Source organism: Pygocentrus nattereri, chromosome 2 (assembly GCF_015220715.1).
Source record: "Pygocentrus nattereri isolate fPygNat1 chromosome 2, fPygNat1.pri, whole genome shotgun sequence".
Lineage (NCBI taxonomy): Eukaryota > Metazoa > Chordata > Actinopteri > Characiformes > Serrasalmidae > Pygocentrus > Pygocentrus nattereri.
In genome coordinates this window covers 22,697,204-22,722,428 of record NC_051212.1, presented here as the reverse complement: position 1 = coordinate 22,722,428, position 25,225 = coordinate 22,697,204, and positions in this window count along the sequence as shown.

The following is a 25,225-nucleotide window of genomic DNA, read 5'->3' as shown; positions in this document are numbered from 1 at the left end:
TCAACAACACTAACAATCCACCTGAGGACTGATGCCTGGCCACAACAACGGCAGGTCCGCTCGATAGCCCAACTGGCAAATTGCTTTTTAATGTTTTTGCACAATGGCCCAAAACAAAGCGGATTGTTTTGTCTGTAATCGTCGGTAGGGCCATTTAAGCGGAGGGTGATATATGTTCCACTATGGAGCACAGGTGTCACCCAGTGGCTGCATGTGTGTGGGGGTTGCTGAGCTCTTTTTGATGGATTTGGGGATAGTCCCAGTGATCCCAGACACAAGCAGCTCAGAAGCTCCTCAGAGGAAAGCAGGCCGGCAGCAGATCAACAGTGCAGGCAACTAGGGAGAGACAGCCTTGAAAATGATATCAGCAGAGTTAAAAAAAAAAAAAAAAGCGAGAGGAAAGGAGCAATTTAGAAGCCACTCATCATGAAAACCAGTTTTGTTTGTAGTAGTAGTACTTAACTGTAGTATGCATCTTTGTACTAAAAATGTACCACCCACTTCATACAGTCCACCCAGTCCATACAGTCCATAAATGGAAGATAAGCTTGTTTTTTGATGGCATGTACTTTTATATATCCACCCAATTAGCTTTAGCTGTTTAGCCTCCCCCATTCATATTACAGTTATAAGCAGTGTTTCAGCCCAGACTGCCTTTTAAATTAGGCACAATACAAAGCAGCCAATCAGAACAGAGATCCCATACATCAGTTTTGAAGGCATAGCATCAAAAAACAGCCTGCTTAATTCTAATACATAAGCACAGGTTGGAAAATGGTCATATAAAAATTACAAATGGCCCAGATGTTATAAGTCAGTGGTTCCCAGTCCTCAGTACACCCCAGACAACACATATAGAGGATGAAAAAAATATGGACTGATAGGGGGACTTGAGGTTGGAGGGTTGAGAAACACTGTGTTTTAAGTAGACAAAACGTGAAAAACTGAGCAAACAAAAGGAGAGAGAGGAAAACTGTAAATGAAAAAAGAATAACTGCTTTATGCAAGATGACACCTTAATATATCTATAAGATGTTATATGCTTTTAATATACCTTAATATACATTCACATCTACACCTGGCTCTGTGCTTCAGCACTGAGTTTCGTTGACCTTTATCACTTCACCAGCTGAGACTACTGTATTTATACTTGACTAAGTTCAGTCTGAGTTTGTGAAGTCTCTAAGTCCCATATCGAGTTTCTGAGCTGTTATCTTGTTCTTGTATAGATGTTCTGGTATCTGGGCTTTTTTCTCTGCTTTGTTGGATTTTCTGATTGGTCTTCTTATTCCATGATTACTCCGTTCGCATCGTTTTGACCTTGGACTGTTTCTTCAATGTGGAGTTTTTGACTGAGTGAGCTACATAAGGTAATTCTACAATACATAAGGTAATACTAAGTGTATATAGTGGGAGTGTGCAATATAAACTTATATGCAGGCCTGGGGCCTTTTCATTGCTGGGGCCTCCAAATCACTTCTCTATTTTGACAAAAATAATAAATAAGTATTCGTTCACTTATTGGATTTGTTGACTGTTGTCACTGGTCATAAAACCAGTGTCACCGATTTAAGGTAAGATCAGATCAGACCACGGTGAGCAAGGCCCTGCTCTCTCCCCTTCACTCCAGTAGAAGTTCCAACATTGTAGCTGCTGACTAATGTTATGGTGCAACACCATAAAATATATCCAAGACATTTAAACAAAAACAGCTACATGTGATGCAGATACGCTAATGCATTAATCATATTACTGTGTTTATTTTAATTTCTCTACAGTGTTTTGCATCAGCTGCTTCAACAATTGTTTGCAGTAGTAAAAGTCCAGTTCTTGTAAACATGTCTAATCATCACATTACATATTTAAGCCATTAGAGTGATGATGAAGAGTAAAAGCATGGAGAAGGCAAAAAGCAGGCTGCAGCTAGATTAGATACTAGAAACTAAGGTTGCATCGATACCAATACTGGTATCAGGTAATGGACTGATACCATGCTCATTTACTCATACTCGTACTCATAAACATTCACAGATACCAATATGCCGATACCTGCTAGTCCCATGTGACACAAGCCGAATTGTCCATTACTGTACTAATAAAGAAACCACTTCAGCAAGCAGGGAAGGAGATTCTGTCCAAACAGAGAAATGATGCTGACTCCCTGACCATCGGACACCATTGTTCACTTTAACCATTCCGCCTGGGCAGATTCCTACCAGGAAATACACTTTGTAATGTTTAAACATACACAAATACATTCACAACCACTTCCCCAATAGGGGTGGAAGCACATAGGCTAACAACATTGAGGTGAAAAAAAGTTGACGTTGCTACTAAAGTTCATGTATACTGACATTATTCTGTCTGAATGACTATAGTTGTGAGGTATAAATGTTGAATATTAAACCGGGCTTTGTAAGATATGCTGTAGAGAGACCGTATGGTCCCAGCATGTACGTTTCAGTGTGGTTAGCTGAACTGCTGTTTTTGGTTAGTGCAGTGTTGTTTTGATTGTAACAGCTCTACTTGAAATGGTTCATGGACAGACTGTTCATGGACTGTCTGTAAAGGTGGCGTTTCACATGGATCAAGCAGTTTCATGCAGTGTGAGTATATAAAGTATATAAAGTATATCAAGACATAAAGAACTTTCTAAAATTGCACAGTGTATGTCTGGCAATAGAAAACATTCAAGTACAGCTCAATTACCAGCCAAACTAAAGATTTCAGATGTAAAACTCCACAAGTGAACTCCTCAGATGTGATTTCTGCTGTCTAAAGAAACTGCTGTTGTAGAAACAGACAAGGAACATCAAAACAATGAATCATGCTTTCCCTGCACAGAAGCTTTACTCAATGCAATGTAACTAATGTAGCATAGCTAGCTAGTGCACTTAATTTAGCAGAATTGAACTCAATAAATAAGGGCACACTGCCTCACAAGATTTTCAGGCAATATACACTTTATTTTACATGCAGCAGTACTACAGTTACGAAAACAAAAAGCAAACAAGGATTTGTGAGATCATGCTGATATGACATTGATATTAAGAATTGAGAGGTACACTCTCAAAAATAAAAGGCACGAAACTGTCACTGGGGCAGTACCCTCAAGAGTACATCTCAGTACCGTTAGTCAGGGAACATAATTATACCATAATCTATTAAAAATATATTTATTCATATTTAAGTCATACTGACTCCAAACATCCGGTCTTTTATTTTATTGTCCTGTTTTAATACATTACAATGTGAAAAGATATAAATACATACTTTTCACTTGGGAAAAATTATTTAAAGTACACAACTGGACCTTAAAACCACTGTTGTATGTTTGAGGATACATTGTACCTTGATGAAAGAAAAATGTACCTGCACAGCACCTTTATTTATAACAGAGTCTGATTTAGTGGTTTATCAGGCGTATGTTTTATGTGTGTGTCCTCTCCATGGATCACCACCTTATCGTGGTGGAGAGGTTTGTGTGCTTAAAGGACCCTAGGAGCTATGTTGTCTGGAGCAAAAGCTCCTGGTAGGGTCTCCCATGGCAAACTGGTCCTAGGTGACAGGCCAGACAAAGTGTGATCCATAACCACCCCTATGAGGACAACAAAACAGGACTTGTGTACCCTGCCCGGATCAGGGTTACCGGGGCCCCACCCTGGAGCCAGGCCTGGGGGAGGGGCTCGCCAGCGAGCGTCTGGTGGCCGGGCATTCACTCATGGTGCCTGGCCGGGCCCAGCCCGAAGGAGCTACATGAGTCCCCCCTCCCATCGACCCACCACCGATAGGAGGGGCAGTAGTAGGGGTGCGGTGCATTGTGGATCGGGCAGTGTCCGAAGGCGTGGGCCTTGGCGTTCTGATCCTCGGTTGCTGAAACTGGCTTTTGGAACTTGGAACGTTACCTCACTGGCGGGGAAGGAGCCTGAGTTGGTGCGCGAGGTTGAGAGATACCGGCTAGATATAGTCGGGCTCACCTCAACACACAGCTTGGGCTCTGGGTCCAATCTCCTTGAGAGGGGCTGGACTTTATTCTTTTCTGGAGTTGCCCATGGTGAGAGGAGGCGGGCAGGTGTGGGCTTTCTCATAGCCCCTCGACTCGGCGCCTGTATGTTGGGGTTTTTCCCGGTGGACGAGAGGGTAGCTTCCCTACGCCTTCGGGTTGGGGAACGGGTCCTGACTGTTGTCTGTGCTTATGCACCGAACAGCAGTTCAGAATACCCAGCCTTCATAGAGTCCTTGGAAGGGGTGCTTGAAGTGCTCCTCCTGGAGACTCGATTGTCCTACTGGGGGACTTCAACGCTCACGTGGGCAATGACAGTAAGACCTGGAGGGGTGTGATTGGGAGGAATGGCCTCTCTGATCTGAACCCGAGTGGTGTTCAGTTTTTGGACTTCTGTGCAAACCACAGTTTGTCCATAACGAACACCATGTTTGAACACAAGGATGTCCATAAGTGCACATGGCACCAGGACACCCTAGGCCGCAGTTCAATGATTGACTTTGTTGTCGTGTCAGCGGACTTGCGGCCATGTGTACTGGACACTCGGGTAAAGAGAGGAGCTGAGCTGTCAACTGATCACCACCTGGTGGTGAGTTGGATCAGGTGGTGGGGGAAGATGCCAGTCAGACCAGGCAAACCCAAACGTATAGTGAGGGTTTGCTGGGAACGTCTGGCAGAAGAACCTGTCAGATTGATCTTCAACTCACACCTCCGTCAGAACTTCGACCAGATATCGGGGGAGGTGGGGGACATTGACTCAGAATGGGCCATGTTCCGCTCCTCCATTGTTGAAGCGGCTGACTGTAGCTGTGGTCGCAAGGTAGTTGGTGCCTGTCGGGGCGGTAATCCTCGAACCCGGTGGTGGACACCCCAGGTGAGAGATGCCGTCAAGCTGAAGAAGGAGTCATACCAGACATGGTTGGCCTGTAGGACACCAGAGGCAGCTGGCAGGTATCGACAGGCCAAGCGATCTTCGGCTTCAGTCGTTGCCAAGGCAAAAACCCGGGTGTGGGAAGAGTTCGGTGAGGCCTTGGAAAGTGACTTTAATTCGGCTCCGAAAAGATTCTGGCAAACCGTCAGGCGACTCAGAAGGGGAAAGCAGTGTGCCACTAGCACTGTATACAGGTGTGCTGCTGACTTCGACTGAAGACGTCATTGGGCGGTGGAAGGAATACTTTGAGGACCTTCTCAATCCCACCAACACGTTCTCCAGTGAGGAGGCAGAGTCTGGGGACACGGGAATAGGCTTGTCCATTACTGAGGCCGAAGTCGCTAAGGTAGTTAAAAAGCTCCTTGGCGGCAGGGCTGCAGGGGTGGATGAGATCCGTCCCGAGTTCCTCAAGGCTCTGGATGTTGTGGGGCTGTCTTGGCTGACACGCCTTTTCAACATTGCGTGGACATCGGGGGTGGTGCCACTGGATTGGCAGACTGGGGTGGTGGTGCCTCTTTTTAAAAAGGGGGACCGGAGGGTGTGTTCCAACTACAGGGGAATCACACTCCTCAGCCTCCCTCGTAAGGTCTATGCAAGGGTACTGGAGAAGAGAGTCCGGCTTATAGTCGAACCTCGGATTCAGGAGGAGCAGTGCGGGTTCCGCCCTGGTCGTGGAACACTGGACCAACTCTTTACCCTCTCCAGGATTCTGGAGGGTTCATGGGAGTTTGCCCAACCAGTCCACATGTGCTTTGTGGATTTGGAGAAGGCATTCAACTGTGTTCCCCGGGGTATTCTGTGGGAGGTGCTTCGGGAGTACGGGGTACATGGCTCTTTGCTACGAGCCATTCAGGCCCTGTACAAACAAAGCAGGAGTTTGGTTCGCATGGCCGGCAGTAAGTCAGACTTTTTCCCAGTGAGAGTTGGACTCCGTCAGGGCTGCCCTTTGTCACCGATTCTATTCATAATTTTTATGGATAGAATTTCTAGGCACAGCCAGGGGATGGAGGGTGTCCGGTTTGGTGACCTCAGGGTCACATCTCTGCTGTTTGCAGATGATGTGGTCCTATTGGGGACATCAGGCCGTGAACTTCAGCTTTCACTGGATCGGTTTGCAGCCGAGTGTGAAGCGGCCGGGATGAGGATCAGTACCTCCAAATCCGAGGCCATGGTTCTCACGCGGGAAAGGGTGGAGAGCCCTCTCTGGGTCGGGGATGAGCTCTTTCCTCAAGTGGAGGAGTTTAAGTATCTCGGGGTCTTGTTCACGAGTGATGGTACAAGGGAGCGGGAGATTGACAGGCGGATTGGTGCTGGGTCAGCAGTGATGCGGGCTCTTTACCGGTCTGTTGTGGTAAAGAAAGAGCTGAGCCATAAGGCAAGGCTCTCGATTTACTGGTCGATCTACGTTCCCTCCCTCACCTATGGTCATGAGCTTTGGGTAATGACCGAAAGAACGAGATCGCGAATACAAGCGGCCGAAATGAGTTTCCTCCGCAGGGTGGCTGGACTCTCCCTTAGAGATAGGGTGAGAAGTTCGGTCATCCGGGAGGGACTCGGAGTAGAGCCGCTGCTTCTTCACATCGAGAGGAGCCAGTTGAGGTGGTTCGGGCATCTTGTTAGGATGCCTCCTGGACGCCTCCCTTGGGAGGTGTCACAGGCAAGTCCACCGGGGAGGAGACCCCGGGGAAGACCCAGGACACGCTGGCGTGACTATATCGCCCAGCTGGCCTGGGAGCGCCTCGGAATCCCTCCCAGGGAGCTAGTGGAAGTGGCTGGGGAAAGGGAGGTCTGGGCTTCATTGCTCAGGATGCTGCCCCCGCGACCCGAACCCCGGAGAAGCGGAAGATGATGGATGGATGGATGGATGGATGGATGTTTTATGTGTGATATTTTCACTTATAGCTCCACTTAGCTGAACTCATTTTACTGCACTATGTAAGATTATTTTTTGGCATTTAGTCAAGAGAAAAACCAACATTCAAAATCTGAAACAATGATTTCAAAGTCAAAGGTGTCGGTAACCAATTCAAGTAAGTTAGGTTCATCTGAGGGGAAGAGGGTATGCAAGATGAAATCTTATCTAGGATGTTCCTGTAGTCTAGAGCCAGCCCTGCTTAAATGGATTCATGTATAAGGATTTATACTGTGAGATTTTCCCTTTGCAGACAATAACAATATGGAATGATAATGATGATTTTCTTCTTGTTCTTCTTCTCATTATTATTATTATTATTATTATTATTATTATTATTATTATTATTATCAGCTTTATACCTCCCACTTCTACTATGAACCTGTTGCAAATGCAGTAGTACTAAATACTCACAATATTCCAGAGTAAATGTATATGTGTAAAACCCATTAGTCATAGGCTTATAAACACAGATGAAGAGGTTTAAGGCACGGCCAATAACAGCCACCTCACCTCAAGCTATACGGCTGGCAGTATGCTGGGGTTGTGTTAACTGAAACTGTTGCCGATGCTCTCGGCTACGTCCCTGATAATTTGACGTGTGAGCTGGAGTGACAAGTAAGGCACAGATAGCTCTGAATATGACTTTAGGCACTGATTGAGCCTCTGCTCTGTTTCTCCCTTATTCATGCACACATCTGTCTGCTCCAAATACCCACCCTAAGCAGAGCTAACATGCCAAACCAAGGCCACTTTGGAATAATATTAATTAAAGCCAAAGCTAATTGTGTGGTACTTTGCTGTCAACCAATTATGTTCTACATTCTTCAGGGAGAAAAGACAAGCAGGGAGGGGGCGGTAAATAAATAAGCGAAATAAAATAAATGTCTGCTTGCTGTGAGATCCAGCTGTCATCAGATTTAAATATGCATGTATTTAATTAACATACCAGTCCACTGGACCATGCATCAATATTTATTTATACAAGGAAACGCAGAGCATCTCGCTCTTCTGAAGACCTGAAATTGGTCTAATAATTTACAAGGAGATGCAGAATTCAGGGAGAGAGAGAAGGAAATGGTTATTTGCTGAGTGGATGTCACCATCCCTTATTATGAAGGCATTGTTGCTGTAAACATCGTGATACTAGGTTAATGTCAATATACATTTAATGATTTAATATTTGTGCTAAGCTCTTAGTTTGTTTTATATGCACAACGCATGTGCTTTTATATCTAGCGAGTAAAAAAAAATCCCTGATAGGAAACACAATTCAGGCCCACATAATTACTCTAGTTATGTTAGACTGTTCTGAATTATTTCATGAGCTTATTTCTCTTTGCTTTATGCATTTATTTTCCAGACTGATCCCTTAATAGATTTGATAATAGTCGATTATTTTTAGCACCAGTAGCTCCCTTTTTATCTCACAGTGAGTATGAAGCAGTTGTAGAATGCAGGGGGGGCAAGGTTTTGCCCTGTCAGCTGAAATGGTGAGAGAGAACGAGAGACAGAGAGAGAGAGAGAGAGAGAGAGAGAGAGAGAGAGAGAGAGAGAGAGAGAGAGAGAGAGCCCTGTAAAGAGAGAGAAGAAAAGAATGAGAGACTGGCTAAAAGAGAGTAAAAGAGAGACAGAAAGAGAGAGAGATTTAGAGATTAGGACATTGACTAACTAGAAAGAGAGCGAAAGAGAGAGAAAGAAAGAAAGAATGAGATGGAGATATTGACTAAGGAGAGACTGAGTAGAGAAAGAGTCAGTGGGAGATAGAAAGATATGGACACTGATTAAAGAGAGATGAAGATGCTGACTAAAAAGAATTAGACTAAAGAGAGAGACAAACTGACTAGAGTGAGAGAGGTGGAGAGAGAGAGAGAGAGAGAGAGAGAGAGAGATTGACTACACATACAAACATACTAGACATACAAAAAAAGGGGAAGATGGAGGTTGAGAATATGAAGCAGTGCAGTGCAGACAGAAGATGCAGAGAGAGAGAGAGAGAGAGAGAGAGAGAGAGAGAGAGAGAGAAATAGAGAAACATGTCAGTTTTGGGGGTCTGATGGATACACACTCTCAGGTGGGGGCTGACTCCCCCTACAGCCTCACCGCCAGCTGCTGTCACTTAGAATAAAGTGAGAGCAGGTATAAGGAGAGACAGAGAGACAGACAGACAGAGAGACAGACTCACACAGACACACATGGACACACTGCAGTGAAAACAGCTTTCACAACATTGGCCCTAATGAGCTCCTGGCAATATTTTAGCATAATGCTCTCCACTCTCCACATCTTAACATGTGCATGCACAACTGCTGCAGTGGACCCCCACCCACCCTTCCCAACACACATATACAGCCATTTCCATGCTGCTGAACTAATTAATAAACAAAGATGCACATGTTCTTCCAAACACACCACACTTCAATGGATGAAGTTTCTTTGCAAATTGCACTGCATTCACTTTTTCAAGCTACCTCATATCTTCTCTCACTCCTATAGGATGTATAGCATCCAAAAGTAAGGGAAATCATATATTTAACTCTGTCTTCTTTCCCACAATCCCTCTGGAGTGTTGAGAATGCAGACTCAGGTAATGTCACAGTAATCCCTTCTCGTTACTGCTCCCCCACAGGGGCCTATCCACACAGCTCAGCCTCAATGGCAGGCTCCCAGGCAGGGTTCAGAGATGGAGAGCCTGGTAACGAAGCTTGCGCTATTTTTAAAGAGCCTCTTTCTCAAATACCAGCACAGCTTGTTAAGGGCTCGTCATTAGAGCACTCCCATACCATCCCGTTTTCACAGGAGCTCGGAGTGACTGTGCCAGGGCTTAGCGAAAGTGCCAAAGTTGTCACATGTTTTTACAGAGTTAACATCTCACCTTGCTAATCACACCACTGTGAGTGAATGTGGTCTGATGCTGTCAAGCCAACAAGGTAAGTGGCGTGCAATTATTGCCCTAGTGTGTGGAAGATGCAAGGATAATGTGCGATGTCAGTGCTAGGAGGAGGCCAGGTCAGGACATGCACGCTAATGCAGGCAGCAAGTTGTGAGGTCATGGAGCACTTTATAGAGGGGACGTTAGGGGATAAAAAAAATCACAAAAGAAGACACTACACTAGCTTTCGGGAAAGGATTGTTTTGTATAAATCAATTTTTTTGGTTTCCAGAGGCATGGACTCAAGTCATATGACTTCAACTCGAGTCCCACTCTGACTCCAGTCACAAATTTGATGATTTTAGACCCAACTTGAGAAAATCAAGAAAGACTTGGGACTCAACATTTACTTCAACACCAGTGACTCGGACTCTGACTCAGACTTCAGCCTTTTGACTTGGAAAGACTCAAACTCAAAGTGAAGAAATGTGGAGGCAGCATGACTGCAGACTGGACCCTCTACACAGTTGATTATTTTTATGAGAATACCGTACATTGAATGAATAGCAACGTTCCCTTATGTTATTTTATTTCAGAAGACAAGAGAAGCGTTAGAGCTCAAGTTCAAACAACATCAGTGTACCCTTGCTCAGCACTTAAACTCCGGTCTTACTGGAGAAACATACCAGGCTAACGGCACCATTTAAGGTGGAACAGAAAATTTCATATAAGACGCTGGCGGGAAAAAAAAAAGTTAACTTCAGCTTCATTGTTCAGCTTAGACGTTTTGGTGTCTGTTGTCATCTGAATTCAATTCATTGTTCAAACACTGTTCAGTGTTATGGCTTTAAAATAGCTGAAGAATGCTGGCTGACTTGTTTAGGAGTCGAAGATTAGGACTACTGACTTGAGACTCGAGACACACCTTCACTGACTCGGGACTTGAATCAAGACTCGACTGTCTTGACTTGGGACTTGAATGTGAAGACTTGAGACTTACTTGTTACTTGCAACTTAGTGGCTTGTTCCCACCTCTGTCAGTTTCTATGGTAGGCTGTGATTTACCAGAGAGATCGAGCAAGTTAGTTTGATTGCTAATTCTATGGCTAGCTGTACTTGTGTTAATTAGCCAGCTGACAGATGTTTGTGCCACCCTTCATTCTTCTTTAGCCTTCTGTTAATGTGATCTACCTAGCCAGATTCATTTTCTCCCTTCTAGATGTCCTCTAATTGTATGGAGAGCTCAGAATGCAATAGATGTTAAAGTAGATGTTAAAAAAAATTGGGAGTTCTAGCTCGCAACATATTCGAAGATGATAAAAATGTTTCACAAAGTTTAAATTTCACCTTGCAGATGACTTTATGGTGAAAACGATGGTGTATATAAACAATATGAGCTGATAATTGGGCTGTGTTGTGGATTCACTGATTTTATTGCATGCAACTTTGTATTTGAATTGTTTTGTGTAACTATCAAGTTTCACAGAAATTATGTTGCGTGCAGCTCTCAATACGCAACTATCTTCATGAAAGCTTCTCCATGTTTTCAAAATTATTTATACATAGTTCTTTCTGTCTGAGATGATTAGAATGACATTCATAATGAGCCTTGGTTTATTTTATTCTGAAATGTTCACCGTGCTGAAGCTAATGGATGATTTATAAAGGAAAATAGTTGATCTTACTTACATCTCTGAAAGCAGAAGAGAAAAGTCCATCGATCCAAGAAATTCATCAGATGTGAGATGAAGAATATAATTTTACAGACAGTCAATGCCAAGTGCCTGCTGGGAATTGCAGTGTTATTAGATGAAGCAGTTAGAAGCCCCTGGGGCTCCAGCAAGGAGAATCAAGCATAAGACAGCTACATTTGTCTCAGCGAAAGGTCACTTGCTTGATGTCAAAAGCTGTTCATACAAAAAGTAGCCTACAGTTTCAATAATTGATAAATCAACTGCATGGGTTTCTATGACATGCATGAAATATTGTGCCAAGGACATGCCTGCACTTTAACTTCTCAACAAGAATTAGTTTACATGTGAATGCACATACATGCACACACACAAGTTAAACAGCTAAAAACAATGAAATCTTCTTTTGGTAACACTTTAAATTAAGGATCATGTGTTAAGGGTGTCTTGTTCTTTGCGCAGTAAAGCTTAAATTAGGCACTTCTAAATGATTTATTCACTGTGCATTAAACTTTATTTATTACCACCTACATTAGTGTTTAAGCATCCATGTGAGGTCTATGTGAATATCCCTGATAAATGTATGATTAGTTGTAATAATGCACAATAAACACTATTAAGATCTTGTTTGATTTCAATAAATATTTAATTATACATTACTGCAGTTCTTTAGCACTTTTAAGCATCTAGATAATGACACTTTAGAATACAGAACACAATGTTTTTAGTGACTTCAACTTTTAAGGTCTAAAGTAATAAACTTAAATAAGGCAATAAATAGATATAAACTCATGTGATTATGTAATATTATTAATATTGTAATACAAATTATTGAGCATGAATTTTCACATCATAATTGTATATAATTGACAGCTTTTGAAACCGTAGTATTATTAAATATTTTCCTTTATTTGAATGCCTTAATAAAGACCTTGGGTAACATTTCATTTCAAGAAATATAGGGGAGAGGGGATTTTGGTCTTGTTCTTTGTTCAGTTGAGCCCTAATTAGACAGTTCTAAATGGTTTATTCACTGTGTAGTAAACTTTATTCATCATGACCTGTTAATAAGTGTTCATATAAAGTTAACTATTAACAAGGAATAATGTATGTTATGTGAAAAAAACACTAACAATTAGTTCAATAGTGCACAGTAAAGACTTGGTAAATGTAAAGACATGGTAAAAACCATGCTGTGCAAATTATTGAGCATGAACAAATCACATACTTTAGCATCTTATTATGTACTTGAAAACAATTTATTCCAAAAGGTTCTTTGTAGCCTCAATTGACTTTGAGTTTATTACATTAGCATTGAATATAAGAGTTGAATAAGTTATTAACACTATAAGGTGACAGAGTTTTAGTCATCACTAATAGAGGCTAAACAAGTTTTCATTAAGTCAGTTTGTATCACAAAGACATCTGTTAATGATATTTTGAGTTCAATTTATATGCATTTGATGGTTAGAAAGGGTTAAACATACTTAAAATATTTTTAGCTATGATATGAAATCCTAGATGTGGGTCATATCTTGAAGTAGTAATGACTTTTTAGCCGCACTGTGAAGAAAAAGAAAAAGAAACACCATTTGAGGTCTGCTACGTGAAAATCACTGAAAATGCATTATTAGTTATAATAATTCAGTTATAATAATACACAATAAACCTTAGGTTAAGACTTTGTTATGGAAGTTGCTGGGCATAAATTGATCACCAGATGTCACATTCTATTTATATAGGATTGGCAATGTCTTGTTCTACTAGGTTTCAGGTAGTGACATGTGCCTTCTGGAGCTTATTGCATTACAGTGAGGAATTGATGCAATTTGAGCTGAGCAAACTAAAGAATAAAAAAGTATTGTAATTATATAATACAGCACGAAAACTGTAAATTAACAATAAAAATGAGATCTTAAGAAACCCCTAATGTAAGTAAAGGGTTGCTAACTTGTTTGTACATGTTACACATAGTAGACTGCTTACTTTACAATACCCATGCTATTCTCTACTAAATGAACCCATAACTACTTCTAAACTTTTTAAATCAAATTGAAACCAGCAACTTCTACCAGTAGGATCTCAGTGATGTGTCCTCAAATTACAATGCCCCCTGGGCCTGAAAATGAAAAATGAATCAGAGTAAAGAGACATCCAAATGTATTTAAAGAGCCTCATTTCAGAGTCCTATCCACGTCATGTCACAGTGATATGGTGAGAAATCTTTAACTGGGGTAATTACTCCAACCATGTGATTAGAATGTCAGCTGATGACATTGGCTAATTTGCTCTGTCCTGGTTTCTCCCTTATGTGCAGTAGAAAGGGCCACCACATCTAGCAGGGGGCTTGACATTCTTCACTGCACTATGACATATAAAGGTTTGGATGAGCGGGTGTGAAACAGAGGGACCTTTTAATAATTTGTGACACTACAGGCACAGAGAGAAGTTCAATACCTCGTATATAACATGAGTCATAATTGGACTGATATTCTCTTGACCTTCACGACTGTTGATCTGGACATTCCCATGAAACTTAAGGCTCAGGAACAGTAACTGGAGCCCCCCAGTATTGACCAAAGATCTTATAGGAGGACAAGCTGAACTGTCTGATCGGCAGCTACGTGTTCCCACCCAGTAACCAATTCATTGCATTATCACAAGCAGAAGTGTAAACAAACGTGAACACCTGCATGTGGATCTGTTCAAAGTGTGAAGGACATTTAAAGACTGAAGCTGTGTTTCAAATGTAGAAGTTAATCGGTTGTTTCAGACCAAAATCAATGACAACAGCATCCTCTCCACAAATTCTGAAACTTTATTTTTTTTCTTATTTTGTTTTGAAACAGTTGTATAAAAGCTCTTGAAATGAACTGCCATTGTTGATTTAAATTAATCAATCTCTTCTTCTCCTTTTGGAACGTTATTGAATGCACTGGCGTTTCGGCTGCCTTTGTAAAGATATCCTTTTATACATTGCCTACTGTCATTTCTTTTATTTCTGTCTTCTTGGCAGCTTCAAATGCATTTAGTTTTCTATTTTATTGTTGCTCAGTCCCTTCTGTGAATCATATTTGCTTTCCATCATTGGAAGAGCGATTTCCGTCAATATGGTCAATTCTTTGAAAAAGTTCTCAATAATAATTGGAATGTTTCTTCACTCTTCTCTGGAGCGCAAACGCAAAGGACGATTTCTAATTAAATTTCACACTGTGTATTTGATGGGGAAAGCTTTATTCTCATACTTATGGCGAATTTGCCTCACAAAAATAGCATCAGAATTCTATCAAGTGAGCCGAAATGCTTCAATTCTTGTAAGCCCAATAAACAAGCCTCACCTATTCACCAAAGCTGAGCATGATCTCTTGAGAAGATACACGACCTACCCTGCGAACACTTTTCTAAATGGAGTTTCAGCACACTGCTGAATGTTGTTCTCACAATGGAGGCAGTAAAGTATATTTAACTGAACAGCGACGTAATTAATTTGAGCTACTGCAGTGCGGCAGTCAAATTAAATAAATTTCTCCGCCTATTATCAAGGGGGTATCTTGCCACCAAGCTGCAGATATAAATGCTTTGCATCAATGATGAGAAAGAATAAAAGTTTGTGGTTTTGATAATTACTCCCAGCATATGCTGTACAAATGGGAAAAAAGACAGGATTGAACATGGCATAATTGCACAAGTTGAGGGGGTTTCTTGTTTGTTCAATAAACATGTGCTTAATTTTCTGAAAGTCCCCAGTTGCTTTTCATTAGGTAACCTGTAATGAGAATTCCAACGATTAATATACTCAACCACACCCCCACCCCCCACCCTCCCCCACAAAAAATGAATTCATAACGTAAACTTACTCAGGGGAATGAAGACAAATTTAATTACACCTTTATACAATGACAACTTTTCTCCTCTGAAATTGGCCGTGGTGAAACTCAGAGGGAGAATTAAGATACATCAAGTATAACTGTACAATACTTTTCTGAAAAAGAGAGGTTCTGTAGAGTTCTATTGGCAAACCCAGTATGGATTCACGGTCGTATTGGAATCATAGTAGTATTGGCAGATACTTATTTATTTATTTATTTATATTAATGACTCATTTGACAGATTCTTAGATTTGACTGATATTTTAAACTGACAGTTGATGAGGTACTGATCATTTTTGCAGTACAGCAGAACATGTAAGCATTTTACTACATTTTACTCATTTTACTGCACTTGTTACACTAGTTTTGAATGTACCAGCAGATATGTACTTTTAAAATATTGGATATTAGCATTGCCCCACAATCTCATTTTAGTGCATCTCTAACAGGCAGTGGTAGAACTATGACAATTTAAAGAGCCATTTAAAAAATGTCAGTGGTAATTTGCATGGTTAAACATTTCTTTATGATGGAGAACCTGCTATAAATGTATCTTTAAAGAATTGTAATGGCTCTATATAGCAAGGGTTCACAAACTTTTTCAAACCAGGAACCATATGTAGAGGTTCTGTTTGTCCTGAAACCCACCAGACAGTTTAGGAAGTGAAGAAAGAAGCATTTTACTCAAGCTATTTACCCAATATTACTGTTCTTTCAAACGTTAATTGATTACAAATTCATTAATAAAAATGCATCAATAGTATTCCAAGATAAATTAAATATGCATATCCTCATACATTGTGAGATTGTGGGACAGAAAATAATAATGTCAACAAGTATTTGTTTTATATTTAGCCTTTTAACTCTTCTGTATAAAGACATTAATGAATTTAATTAATATATTCAGGTATTACGCCTTTTTCAAACTTGTGCATATTTTTGTAGTCCATGCTAGTTTTGTATGTTAGCAAGCATGCTGATCACCGTTGCTCTCTGTTAAGTGATCACCAGAACTTATGTATATATAAATTGCGCCCTCTACTGCTTCTGAATGTTGTTCAATAAAATAACTCATTGATTCTCTGTAAATGACAATAAAAGAACACAGTATCATTGAAAGCATTGCTCTTATAAAGCATCAAAGGCTATTACAGTGCTTATAGCGCCCCTTTGTGGAGAATTTTCAGCCTGCTAAACATGAGTGAGTGAATAAGCAGATGAGAGAGTGAGAGGAGGAGGAAGAGAAGGCAGAAGAGGGATAGAGAGAGGGAGAAAAAAGGAGGGATAAACAGATGGTGGGAGGGATGGCAAGAGGAAGGAAGGGGGGATCGAGGCAGTGAGTTATAGGGAGAGGAAGGGAGAGAGGGAGAAAGTTTTTGAGTGAGTGAGGGAAGGAGTGAGTGAGGAGGAAGTGAGGGAGGGAAGGAGGGAATTAAGGGAGGGCAGTGAGGGAGGGACAGAAGGAAGGAGGGACAGAGGGAGAAAGATATGGTGGGAGGGATGGCAAGAGGGAGGAAGGGATTGAGTTAGAGAGGTATTGAGGGAGAGAGGGAGGGAAGTTGTGAGTGAGTGAGGGAAGGAGTGAGTGAGGAGGAAGTGAGGGAGGGATGAAGGAAGTAAGGGGAGGGATGGAAGAAGTGAGGGAGGGAGGGAACGAATGAGTGAGGAGGGAGGGAGGGAGGGATGGAGGTAGTGTGCAGAACAGAAAGATGGAAGGATGGTGAGAGGGAGGAAGGATGTGAGGGAGTGAGTTAAAGAGAGAGGGAGGGAGAGAGAGAGAGAGTGAGTAAGTGACAGAAGGAGTGAGTGGAAGGGGTAGGGAAATGGAAGGGGGAGGGAAATGGAAGGGTGGAGGGAGGGGGAAGGAGAGAATGACAAAGGGAGGTAATCAGAATTGCAGCTTTCACCCACACACTTTTCCCCCACAGATCAAAAAAATACTGCTATACAGCATCAAAATGGGATACATAAAACTATATGGGTACGACACAGAACCCTTTTTGCTGTATTTCAAAGTTCTGTTAAGAAGTGGCAGGTTATGAATGGTAGGCTATGCAGAGATGCCAACAAGTGACAGGCAATCTGTAACAATTTCAGAGGAAATTCTGAGTGCTCTATGCCCTTTGTATTGATATTAGCTTTCCCCACACAGTTATAATATCACAGAACTGTTTAGGACATTTCTGAAGAGAGAAAAAAAAAACAAAAAAACTGTGTTTCACTGCTTACCCCATAGTCTTTCTACATGAGTGAAGCTGATGAGCCATATTTCCTTTACTTGTGTTCTGTCTGAGCACTTGTGCAATCTGTTTTGTTTTGTTGTGTTGAAGCAACAAAATCAATACTCTGCACACAAACCTCAAAAGCACTAGTTTCCTGAAAATTGCAGAAGTGGTGCGTGAAAAAGCGAGACGTTCTGAATGCTAAACTATAATCAATATAAACAATATACAAGAAATACAGCCCTACTGGTGTGGTTTACGTGCAAAATAGCTGTATGTTGAAACCCGCAATCCAATTATTGTGTCATCCTCTTCAGAGCACGGCTGTGGGCTCAGAAAGGAGAGAAATAGAATGTAGTGAAGGAGGTTAATCAGATATTGCGAGAACATAGATGCACACGACTCTGCAGAGCATATTAATCTGCTATGGAGTAATCTATAAGTGGTGACAGAAACGGGATGCTAGGATGCATATTGATCTTTCCTCCCTTTTCTACTTGCCTTCGCAGCTAGTTGAGTCACCTACGTATCTGAATCTGGAGCTTTGTGGCTTATCAAGAGAAGCACTATGATAAATGACTCTGAGAGGAAAAAAACAAGCTGAAAACAAAGAAAGATCAGAGACTTTTGAGATGCAAGAAAAGTCCAAAATGTTCCAAACAACCCTGCTTTTCAAATTAGTGCGAAGTTACAGTGAATTGCACAGGTGCTCATTGTGAAGGAACAGATTATTCCCAGAATGCCACGGCACCACACAGACACCAATTACCTGCAGAGAACCGGCTGTGATGGCAAACTCATGCACCGATATGCCACAGTGTGAGCAACAAGGCTAACTTACCAGGCTATGTCTAGACTATGCTACCCTACACTTTCCAAAAAGGGATTTTTGGAACAATGCCATAAAACAACCACTTTTGTTTCCTTAAAGAACCTATATAGAACATAAGGGTCTATACCAATTATAATTTAGTATCCCAGTTTTATATGGGACCATATTTTATTTTCTCCCTTTCATAACTTACATGTTTTATAGCAGTTATTTAATCATTTACAGAACTTACTGAAGTGTGCATTTATAATTCCTTTTTTATTAATTTAATATTTATTATCATACTGTAAGCCTAATAACAGTAGTGCATCTAGGTTTCAAGGAGTTAAGAGGCACTCCAGTGGCTACACGATAATATTCAAATTATCACGCCACTAAATTAAATAAAAAAAAAACCCAGAATGAAACCACAAAAAGCCATAGTAGCTGACATGGTGGTCAATCTATGGTCTTTAAAATAAACAGACAAATGCTAACCATCTCTTACTAACTAAGAGCTGACATTACTAATAAAATAATGTCATGTCATTGTGAAGAGTTGGAGAGCAGAGGCCAGTTACAGAGAATAACCCCAGCAATCAGCGATGTTTAACTGGCAGTTTGTTAGATTGCATTATATAGACAAGCACTTTAGCAATAACAACAGGCTTTTCCACACTGTGAATTGGTCCACAATTGGGCTTGGTCCACTAAACTTTTGGTTGAAAAAAGGACCAGGTGTGGGGCATGACATAAGCTCAGAAAGAAGTGCTTTACAGCAGAAACAGACAAATGCAGACATTACATTCAAACTGACTAACGGCATGAATTTCACCATTTAGACCCTTAAGCAGTTTTTTTTTTAATCAATGCTTGATCTGACAGAAAGTTGTTACATATAGCAGATGGAATTTGACACTGACATTAATCCTTAACTGAGATTTTCAGGGGTTTTTTTTCTTCTTGAGGTTTTTTTTCTTAACTCTGTGTACGAACAACTGCTCATAGATGAAATATTTAGAAAAAATGAAATTGAAAACAATCTCAGGCCCTCTGTGTTGGAAAAGGACCTGAACAATTTTGTGGCCTCCCAAGAAACGGGGCTAACCTATCTTCTCTCTACACAGGGCAATGATATAAAACAAGTGGAGAAACAGAACAACTGTAATTAAATATCCTAGCAGAGCACTGGGTTGTTTACCAGCACCACAGTGAAAGACTCAATAGAAGGAACAGCGGCTCAATTACAGCTCGGCAAGACTCCTGGAAGCTAGCGTGGGAGTTGTCATATTTTCATAGCTAGCGGAGTGAAGCAGGAAGTTGTGGGGCTGTAGTCCCCAGCTGATTGGGTGCTGGGTGAATGCTCTCCCCAGGGAAGCATGGTTCTATCGATTCAAAACAGGCTCTCAGGGGTTTTCCTTGGGATGCTGGGAGTGCTAACAAAAAGAGAACAGCTCTTAAGCTTTTTAACTCTGTGTGGGACTGATGAACAACAGTAATGGAACTCAGCGGAGTATCACTGTTAAACATTCTGAAAGGAGGGCAGAATGACTGCATAACATTGAGCGAAACCTCCTCAGATGGACACCTGTTTTGGTCTTGTACACTCTTAAAAATAAAGGTGCCAAAAGGGCTGTTTGTTTTGAGCCAATTTGTCAATCAGATATGTGAGTGTGAGGAACCTGGTTAAAGTTTAAAGAACCTCCGCATAACGTAAAGGCTCAAAAAAGAACCCTTAAAATGGTATAGAGCTTTTACACTATGTCAAGATTCTTTAAACTTTTAAATGTTTTTCAAACTCATATTGTTCAGGGAAACCAAAAGTGGTTTATTTTTCGAGGACACTGCACACAGAATCATTTATGGAACCTTTCCCCCCCCCAAGAACAGAGGTATGAGCTGAGACTTCATGATATATCACTGTCATAACAGAAAGTAATATCTCTGGATTCTCTGGATCAAGGAAATAATATTTTTAATATAACATACATTTTTTAAATTTTAATGTGCATCATCATCATTATTATTACTATTGTTGTTGTTGTCTTAATTAGTAATAATAATAATAATAATAATAATAATGACATTTAAATGTATGACAGACAATATCGTTATACAAACTGGCATTTATAACTTTTAATAACTGATACTGTTAAAGTGTGCAATATGTAAATTAATGTTTAATTATGAGCTATGAGCATCCTTACCAATAACAGACATTTTTATATGTTGGTTGTTTAAATAAATCAAGGAATCTCTATAATCCAAGAAATGTTTTTCTTTAAATATGATGCAGGTCACATCAAGGGTTCACGAATGTGTTTTTAGTATATCAGAAGGTGTTGTACTATCACAGTATGTTGTAATACAATTGCAATTTGGTGTTCTATCCAATTTTTTCTGCTACCTTAATAGACCACTTGTAAAAAAATCTTGCCTGACATGTGTCTCAGTCCATCACAATCATCTTTAAATGTTCCTTCTTCAATCAGAACAGGCCTGCAATAAGAAAAGGCTTGCAGTATACAATAATTTAACCCATTAAAACCCATTTAACCCATTAAAATCTCAGGCTTATTACATACAAAGGCTTATTATTCAGTAAGTACAGGGGCTTCAGTGCAAACTGACTGAGCTAGTCTTAGGTTATAGAAGTGTGTAATAAAACCTTGGGTGTGTCAGTGGGCCCTGGCCATGTAAAGGGTTAAATTATTAACCCTTTATTTACCCCAGTAAATGTTTCTGATAAATATATAATGTCTGACACACGCTACACTAACTATTTCAGTCCTGAAGCTGACAGTGTTTTGGGTTAATCTACTCACTGCTTAGTCTCAAACCTACTCCTACTCCATCCATCCTTGCAAAAATATGCTGGATCTAAGACAAGCCAGCCTTTATCTGGGATACTGTATTTGTGAAAAATCATTGTAATATGCAATGTCTAATGACAAACAACATTTCAGAGCAATGGGCTTGATTCACCAGAACAGAATCTACACACAGTCAAGAGCACAAAGATGCAAACAACTCTGCTGTTGAGAAGACGTCACAAATCTTTTTTTACTTAAGATCTTTTTCAAGAAAATCAGTAAAAACGTGTATATTTGTAAATGAGGCCCAATGTTCAGAGCAGTTCTTCTAAACTTAGCAGCTAACAGTTAGCTTGATAAATCAGATTCAACAGGACGGTACAGTGTCAATTTTTAGTGCTTAATATGTTTTGTAAATTCATGAAAGACTCCATGTAAAAGATGACTGAGTCCTTCTCAGTACTGATAAGCTCCACAGCTAGCTTTGGCATTAGTTCATCTGAAGGGGCAGATTCAGTCGCACAAACCATCTACTTATTAGGCATGAAAATATGTCAGTTTAATATTAAGTGACTAAACAATGTTGCTGGTTTGATTCATGTAAACTCAGTTTCCAGATTCCTTTTTTCTTCACTCTGAAACATTTATATTCATGAGTTTTTAAACATGTATGTCTGCACTGAAGAACATTTTCATTCATTTTGGAATGAAAACTGTTTCAAATGTTCTGCTCTTCTATATTTTCCTTTTTACTACTGAATTTTTTACTTTTAGTAAAGGAACACTGACGCTACCAGTTAGCCAGCCTGAGCTGGAGTTTCACAGACATACAGTGGCAACAATAATGAATTTCCCCTCTAAACACATTTTCATTGTGCGAGTAACAATTAGCTTCATTAGAGAATCGATTATGAAGGTATTTTTTTACTCCTAATTTTAAAGTAGCTCAATATTTAGTGCAAAAACCTAAAACATTGCAATGTGATCCCCCACCCCCCTCCCATCAAAGCCTTGCAACTCTGCTTCAGCTTTTCTCAGGCAGCGAAATCCTAACCCAGATCGATAAACAAAAGTCTTCAGGGGAAAACACAGTTTGTGATGGCTTTAGAGCTATCTCTCATAATATCAAGCTCTTTCTTTGAATAATTAATGTAGGTAGCAGAAACAAAGAAGCTATACAAAGTTATAGTGAATGTGAATGTACACTCCTGCTTGACTGGGCTTCTGTATCTCCTTCATTCTGTCATTATTTGCAATAAACATAAGAATCCAGGAACACAGAGATGACCACAGAAACAACCATTATTGAATTCTGCTCACAATAGAAACAATAACAGCACAGGTCGCTGATTCTAACCCTGGAACTTATTCATTTGTTTTATGTTTTACAATAAATTGTGATTTATATAAAATTGCCACACTGGAAATGCTTCCCAACTAAGTGCAGTGCAATTTTTCTTTCTTTTCTTCAATCTTAATTATCCATGCAATGGCTATCGCAATGCCAGGAACAGGAAAAAATGATGGCAAATTAAGCCCTTGATTAAATCGAGACTTTGACAGCCCTCCTCCTCAATACACACACACACACACACACACACACACACACACACACACCCACCCATACCAATACCCAGGCTGTCAAGAGCTTCTGCACTGAACCAGTGGCTTTCTGGAAAAGCATCAAAGCCCTCTAATCAGCCTGTGCTTCTAACAGTCTGTAATTTGTGAACTGGAAGATAAAAGTTGCGATGGAGCTTTTCTGACTCGGATTTGCCAAGAAGCACGGCCTGGTGTCTTTCACAGTTAATATTCAATTTAATCATGAGTTCTGCTATATCCTTTAGAGAGTACTTTGCTGGCTAATCAATGGAGCAACATTTTATTGATGTGTAAAATTATATTTACATACTAAAGAAGAGAACCTGCTTTTGAAAGTTCAGTCCAGTTTTCCTTGACAATTAGAAATTACCCAAAAAAAACCCCCACTTAATATTCAGCATTCAGACCACTTTCTCTAATGAATATTTTATAAACCTGTTTTAGATAATTGCCAACTCTCTAAAAGAGGGACAGAAGGACAAAAGGACTGAAGGCTCTATCTTCAAAAACATTTCATGATTAAAAGAACCTGCTGATGAGTAGAGACAATGACCTCACATACACAATCAGAAGCATTTTGACAGAAGCATGCTAGAGTTAAAGCCTCCTGCAAACTTCCAACTTCACAAAAAGGACTGGTGCTAAAAAGATGTTGTATTACTTATGTAGATGACACAGAACAATTATGAAGATTTTCTTTCAATAGCTATATATAACAGGTTTGCCATGCCCATACAAATGAATAATAATGATGATAATCTCATTATTTCCACTGAAGAACTCATTCCTTCTCAGCATAATGTAAACAGCTTGACGTTATCTGTACATTTTGATGTCGTTAACTTAAATGCTATTACATGTTGTATTTTGCTGGAAAGTCGCAAAGCATTTCCACTGACTTCACTCTCTTCCTCTTCCTCATCCTCCCCTGCTACAGTAGTTTGGCAGCCCTCATGGCAGTTGTTCATGGGTAGTGATGAGTAGCTGCCTCTTCCCCAGGTGCACTCGTACTGCCTGGAGCTACGCTCTATGCAAACAAACAATTGACATGGCCGCCTTGCGCCTACCACCGCTGGGAATTCCCGCTCACGCAGTGCAGCCCAAGCAGGTAATTTCACCATCTTACCTGCGACTTTAAAACACATTCAGACAGATTCGCTCCAGTCCTCCCTGGTGGAAAAGGGAAAAAAAAAGAAAGGGGGGGTGAGAAGAATGAAAGAAAGATGACTTCCCCATGGACCTGTCAATGCTGTATACATGAATAACTTAAAAAATGGAGAGACCCATGGTGTTTTTTGTTTTGTTTTGTTTTTATTTTTCTCTCTCTCTCTCTCTTTCTCTCTCTCTCTCTTTCCCTCACTCTCTCTGCTGCAGGAGGCCTTCAGGAGCTACAGGGGAGATAATGCTGAATGATATGAGCCTGACATCCCACTAGCTGCCTGTCAGTGATAAAGTTTTGTGGTGGTTTTCAGACATTCAAATGTGTAATGCATGCATGTAAGCTGCTATCAGGATCACTGTCTGATCTGGGATTTGCCAGGCTGGAAGCACACGTGAACACGTGAGAACACGGCGTGTCGCTCAAACATGCGGTGAGATACAAATGCTAGGCCCAGTGTTTTGGTGCATTTCTACATGACTAATATCTCAAATAAAACTCCTAATCTCAGCCTGGAGTCCTGGAGGATTAGCATCAACAGTTGAATGAATGTACTAAAGAATGCAGGAACTGAAAAGTCACACATGGTAAAAGGCTGACTGGCAAAATGTCAAGTATTCTAGTTAGAGTGGTCCAGTTGACTGCATTGCAGTAGTAGCTTTAGAAGCCTGTCTTAAACCAAATATGGGCTGTCGCTATTGAAGGGGGGTGTCGTTGAGAAATGTAGATATCGTTCTACAAACTAGCTCACGAGATATCGTTTACTTTTTAAAAAGTATTATTTTCATGTTTATTTGCATTCGATTCTAATGATTTATGGTGTTTCCCATGTAAAATTTACACTCACTGCTGAGATAAATGTTTTTAGACAATGTGCTAAGATAACTAAGACTTTGCACAGTACTAGATATAAAATATGTGCCAAAAATGCATATAAACAGGTCTTTAAATCAGTGTCTCTAACTGTAAGAGAGACCAGGAAAATGTAAAATATATACTGTCAACATGCAAATGACCTACTAATTCATTGAGATGGTACATTTTAAATGATTTAAATGAATAAAATTCAATCGCATAATTGCGGAGGCCCTACACCAAATGACACTGAGTGGTGCAGTGTGTCTCAAATAGTAAAGTATGCTTGAAATTTACAATTTAGTTTATATTACCATTAGGTAAGGTTTATTGATAGGGCATCTGGGGGCGAGGAGAATTTTTTTTAATGATCCCGAAATTATCTTCATGAACCAGAGAAGCAACAGCCAGAAATTTGATCATAAAGGGCTTTTTAGTCAAACTGTAGTCATTGTAGATCTGTGTCTTTGTGGTTTGTGTCAAGC